The sequence below is a fragment of the Pygoscelis adeliae genome, unplaced genomic scaffold, assembly GCF_000699105.1.
Source record: "Pygoscelis adeliae isolate BGI_AS28 unplaced genomic scaffold, ASM69910v1 Scaffold57, whole genome shotgun sequence".
NCBI classification, from domain to species: domain Eukaryota; kingdom Metazoa; phylum Chordata; class Aves; order Sphenisciformes; family Spheniscidae; genus Pygoscelis; species Pygoscelis adeliae.
The window spans coordinates 15,487,103-15,493,511 of NW_008825615.1; positions in this window are offsets into that span (position 1 = coordinate 15,487,103).

Consider the following 6,409-nt stretch of genomic DNA (forward strand, 5'->3'; position numbering starts at 1 on the left):
TGGTGGGGTGGTGTGAGGAGCAGAAAAGGCCTTGACTTTGTGTAAGCGCTGCTCAGCAATAAAGAAAACGTCCCTGTGTTATCAACACTGTTTCCAGCACAAATCCCAAACACAGCCCCATACTAGCTACTGTGAAGAAAATTAACTCCATCCCAGCCAAAACCAGCACACACCTCTGCAACAGAGAAGTCCTTGCCATTGTCATGGTAGCATCTGTCTGATTTCACAGCATCAGATACTATGCTTGGAAGACCCCTAAAAAAAGTTAGAAAGCTTTCCTACTGGTACTGTATCAACACATGTCCTTTTTCCCTTTCAACTGACATTAAATCATTCTTCTGGCCTAGTAGGTGGCTACTGTCCTGTAAGTGAGAGCAAATTTTGTCATGATACGTAAAAGCTGCGTCTGGAAGTTTCCCTCATGAGTTCTTGTATGCATGTTTTCAGAAAGGATGAGATCTCAACACAAAGCTGCTGCTTGTTCGTTGAGGTGTCCATGGTTGTGGTATCCAAGCAGCTTACACTCCCTAGATGAAGAGTTAAGGTACGTGCTCCAGCCTGTTCTCGATGGTGTGGCATGGTGAAGGCTCTCACAGGGCAAACCAGAATTGCTGCCGGGAGGGACAAGCTTTGCCGCTAGTTCTGAATATACCTTAGAGGTGGCTGTGTGGTATCTGCACCCACTCCGAGGTGGAGAAGCAAGCCCTAGAGCAAGCCTCAAGCTCTGGATGTCCTTTTGCAGAGAGCATGAGAAACTCCCTTGGGCTGTGAATTCAGGATTTTTGGTCCTGCAGTCATGAAGTGCATTCATGGAAATAAGGACCTTTCCAATAGCCACCTGAGCAAAGGGAGAAGAAGCACCAAGCACCTGAGGTGAAACGTGATTGAGTCCTTGCCCAAAGACCTTAGTAATGCGTCAGTCATGGCACTTCCCGTGATGGCTAATGTGTTGGCCCCAGTTCAACCCCAGTAATTTGCTTCATGCCTTCCGCTCAGTTTTCAGCTAGAAGATCCCGTTGTGATTTCCAGAGGTCTTGATGCTATAAACAATACTCTGATGCCCAGTTTTCTCTTGAGAGTCAAACTACTTGAGTCTTTATTTGAGTGTCTTTATTTCTGGATTATTTCAGCTATGCTTTTATCATGGCCCAAATCTTCAAAATGTGTCTTCTTTTGTGTGTGCACAGAGCTCTGCAAGCAGTTTGCCTTTCTGGGACTGGTGCATCAAGAGCTTCGTACAATACTTTGGTCCTGCAAAAGCAACCTGACCTCTGTGAAACAAGCATCATGCAGCTTGTAGAAGCTGCACTGAGGTTTCTTGGAAAATGACCTCATCTTTTGTTTGCAGTCATTTTGTTTAATATTTTAAAGTGGATTATATTCGGTGTGCTGATACGGTTTTGCAGCAAATTTGAAAGAGACCTCTTGCTACACGGGAAGCTGCTCACAGGAGTGGTGACAGCTGAGGTTATTTCAGCAGCTATCTGGATGGTGTGAGCTGGGTTTTAGCAGGAAAGGATTGCTGCAATCCCTTCCCAAAAGCCAGGCCCTTCCATCTCACTGCCTCTTAAGGACAAACAGCAACACATACGCATGCAAAAATACGCTACTAAGGATGTTCTCTACTCCAGTGAGCAGATGAAGGGACAGAAGTGCAATAGTTCCCCTTGCTGCAGTGGGTATCGGAAGGTGGCTGGTGACTGCAATGCTGAGCAGTTCGAGAACCTGTGCTTTACAAGAGAATAGAAGCAAGAATGTGCAATTTGAGCATTATAGCAGAAACCCTGGGTCTCTCAAGGTCCAAAAGACCTGATGCTTCATTGGAATTTTCTTGAAGCCACTATGGGGAGAAACAGAAGCAACATTTGTAAACGGTGATCTTTGCACTGAGCGTACTTGTACCCTGACAGAGGAGGGGGGGACGGTGCGGCTCCTGAGGTGGGCAAGTGGCAGAGTAGCAAGTTTTGTGATTCTCATGGTGTGAGCTAAACCAAACCTGTCTGCACAGCATTGTCAGTCTTGCTGTAACCTCTTCGTTGTGCCCCTTAACCGAAGGGCACCAGAGTGCGTGCAATCGAGAGTGTTTTACAGGAATGAAATCTAGTTTAAATTAAAGGAGAGCTGATCCGCAACGTCTCTTACCTGTAACTCTGAACCACTAACACCGAAAGGAGTCAAGGGCCCCATTTCAAATACTTGCCAAAAAAAGAAAGATGTGAAGGGATTAACAAGCTAGGTTTGATTCTTCTCTTTCTCTGTGTGGTGGGTTGACCCCGGCCAGCAGCTGAGCACCCACAGCACCCACTCGCTTGCTCCCTCCCAGTGGGACAGGGGAGAGTGGGAAGAGCAAAAGCAAGAAAATTTGTGGGCTGGGATAAGGACAGTTTAATAAGGGAAGGAAAGAGGAAAAGAACAAGTGATGCAAAGGCAACCGCTCACCACCCACAAGCAGCCCGATGCCCAGCCCATCTCTGAGCAACAGCTGCACTGGAAGGCAAAACCCCCACCTTCTGCTACCCCAGTTTTATAGCAGAGCACGACGCCATACGGTGTGGAATATCCCTTGGGTCAGCTGGGGTCAGCTGTCCCAGCTGTGTCCCCTCCCGACCTCTTGCCCACCCCCAGCCTACTCGCTGGGGGACAGTGGGAAACCGTGATGGCCTTGACGCTCTGCAAGCACTGCTCTGCAACAGCCACAGCCCCGGTGGGTTATCGACGCTATTTTAGCCGCAAGTGCAAAGCACAGCACTGCGCAGGCTGCTGTGAGGAAAGGGAAGGCCATGGCAGCCAGTGGCAGTCCTCTGCAGCCAGGTTACTTCACAGTCCCCTCATCTGTCCTCCTGCAGCCTGCACAGCGTCACTGTGAGCAAGAAGATGGGATATTGGGTTTCCCCCCCTCCGACTATGTGTGCTTAATATTTTCTGTATCAGGATTCAGTGAGCTACAAATTAAGAACTGAATTGTGGTGTCCTCGGCATACAGAAGGTCAGGTGGGAGCGGGTGCTGGCAGCCCTGGGTGTATTCCCCCAGGACGGCCACCTCCTGCATCCCCCGCTCCTTGGGTGAGGGGAAAGTGGCGCTTAGCTTTTTCTTATATAAAACATCATATAATCAAAATATTGTGCTGCCGCCAAATAAGCGAAACACCTCACAGCATCATGAGATAGCAAAGTGCTTTCCGAATTCTACAGAAGAAATCAGGAAGGAGGAAGGGGCAATGAAGCAAAGGGAAATAAAACGGCTCGTTTAAGGTTACGCAGTACCAAAGAAGTGAAAATCTCTCTGCAAATCCTCCTGAAAATCTTGTCCTTTCCAGAAACATACCGGAACCACGGGCTGACACTGGCAGAGGTGATGCAAGGATTTGGTGCTGGGTGGGACCGGCTTCGGAGGGCCGCAAGGAGAGCCATGGCTGCTTAAAGCCTAGGCAGAGCTAGAGCTCCAGGGGCTGTGGATGGCAAACTTAGAGCAGTAATCTCCAATAAGAGCATCTGGCTTAAGGATTTCTCTGATTTTGATCCAGCCTTTTCTCCCTCTTTGTGCAGTGCTCCACGTATGTAGGTGTAACTGCAACGGGAATTTCCATTGCTTTTTTCCATCACTTCATTTAGGAAAAATGTAAAGTGTTAACTGTATTTTCTTTTGAAGGCCACAACAATTCCTCTGTGTACTGGATAAAACAACTCAGTGAATCTCAAATCCTTGTGATTGCCACAGCGTTACTTTTACTGACTGCTGCGGGCAGGTACTGAGATCTCCCCGGATTTCGGCGTGTGGGTGCTTGCCCTTGGTGCCTCTCGGCAGCGGTTCCCGTCGCCATTGAGCAAAGCCCTGGAGACGGCAGCAGCAGAGCTCATACCTCTCCCTGCCGCTGGTGCTAAAACCTACTGAGCTCTGCTCTACTGTGCTCTTCCCTGGAGTCTGGAAGTTTAACGTGACTCGTGATGTTTGTCATCAAGCTGTAACGTCCCAAGGCCCTGGTCCCAGACCAGGTCTGTTCGTGCAGAGAGGGTCGGGCTGAGCACCACCATGGGCTCCTTCTGCAGGTACCCATGCAGCATTTTGGCTGTGATTCTCTCAGGGCCGCAGCGTCACCAGCCGCAGCTGAGACACTCCCTGTGCTTCACAAATGCTCCTTTTCCAGATACCACTATGATTTGGTGGCAGTACAGCCCAGATTTCCCAAACACAGTTAGCAACGTTTCCCAGCCAGCTCCAGAGAGCTGGCTTCCCACATGGTTTCCCTAATAAACAAACATTGAAATTGCACAGGAAGAATATGTTTCGTTTAGAAATCTGCAATTTAGTCATATCATTTATTAGAAAATCTACTGAAGCTAATGCAAATTTCCTCCTTTTCTGCTACATATATTTGCATGCAATATGATATTTGCACTGTTGTGCCTTAGTGAACTTACCTCCTCTCATCTCAGGGGCAATTTCTTGGTTTCTTTAAGGTGGCCACTATATTTAGTGTTTATCCCTGGGGTCCTTCTGAGCTTGAGGAGAACAGCAGCAGGTATGCCAGTAGAGCTCTAATAAACTTCTGTGGATACTGAGAAGCGAGTATCCCCCCAGCCCACAGTTTTGTAGCTAGCAGCACTCCGCAGAGCCTAGTAAAAAAGACATTTGAAGCCAGTATTTAAAGTGGGAACACCAGATAGTGTTAATCTGTTAACTGTTCCCTGGAATAAGATTCTCCCAGAAACTCCTAGAAAGGAGACTCTCTTTCTTATAAGATTCTCCTAGAAAGGTGAAGTCAGGAAGACTTTCCAGGCTTCGGGGCTCTCTGTCCATTCCCTCTCAGGTAGGAGGATTCACTCTGTAAAGCAATGGGAGAAGTAAATGCAAGTTTCTACAGCTTGCCTAGCTGTAGGTCCAAGACATGCCCAGGACTTTGCCTGCAGCCCAAATTAAAAAGACGTCTGCAGTGCAGCTAACGGCACTGCTCAGGCAGGAGTGCCCCGGCGGTGAGCACATTTCCAGGCAGAAGCCCACCTGGTTTCTAGTAGGACTTTATCAAAGTCGACAGATGCGATATTTATTCCGGCCATATTGGCAAATTATAACAGAAATTGTTTCCTGAAAATGTCCCTGATTTATTTTATTTATACCCTTCCAAATCAGTTCAGGGAGTGTAAAGACTGTAAGGTGGGTAGCCCTAAAGGTGAAGCTTGCTGCAGGCAGCACTGCTGAGCTACACTCCACTTCCAGGTGTTTCTGGGTCCTCCTCACTGAGATACCATCATCCTGGGCAGAAATAACATGGTATCCACTAGCACCGTGCTTCACCAGAGCCGCCAGCAGGTTACAAGCGTTGGCAGCAGCCCCACCAAGTGCCCCATGGCTGATGGGGGACTCCTGCTGCCTGCATCACTTGCCCTGCCGTCCCTGCTGCAAGGGCGTAGAGGTGGGAGTGACAGCATCTCCTGTCCCAAAACCTTTAAACAACACAATGTCCTTCCAGAAGAAAAGTGTAACTGTCCGTAAATGCTGGCTACGAATTGAACAACTGGGTGTAATCCTACAGCTTATGTGAAGCAAGAAGTCATAGAATCATCATAGAATCATAGAATGGTTTGGGTTGGAAAGGACCTTAAAGACCATCTAGTCCCACCCCCCTGCCATGGGCAGGGACACCTTCCACTAGACCAGGTTGCTCAAAGCCCCATCCAGCCTGGCCTTGAACACTTCCAGGGATGGGACATCCACAACTTCTCTGGGCTATATAGTCTTTTCTAAGTCTAACTTTGAAAACAGTCTAACAGTCTAACTGTTAATTTAGCCCTTGAATTTAATTACATATCTCAAAGATATTCTGAAAACTACCCCTGTTACATGACCTAAAGGGAAAGCTGTAATCATGCTGGCAATGAGAAGGTAAAAATGACCCCAGTGAAGCAAAGTGAGGGTAATACCCAGAGACACGTTGTGGTCAAAAATCACAAATGAAAGTGTTGGTGCATGATGGCTCCTCATCATTGACTTCCAAGAGTTTGTGTTCTGGCTGGAAAAATGCTCATTTATAAAATATTTAAGCAATAACAGCTGTTCTTACCCTGGAGAAAAGTCCAAGCTCCTATTAAATGCAATTAGATCAAAAGAAAGTGGGTTTTTAGGAGGATGATGGTACAGATTTTGGTGAAGGCATCTTAAAAAGTGCCTCGTTACCTGACTACAGCCAGTCCATGTGGAAGTGAGGAGTCGCTTTGTGTATGTTGCTCTGGCAGGTCATGTTCAGAAGACGAGGCTGGGGGCAGCGGGGAAGAAAGTGTGAAGGAGTGAAGCCTATTACCATCGCGTCTCTGAAATGTTCTGCTTTCTACCCACTCTGATTTGCGCTGGGGAAGCAGCTGTGCCAGGATGACCTCAAGCTCTCCAACATTTTTCAGTTCAGTTTACTCTTTC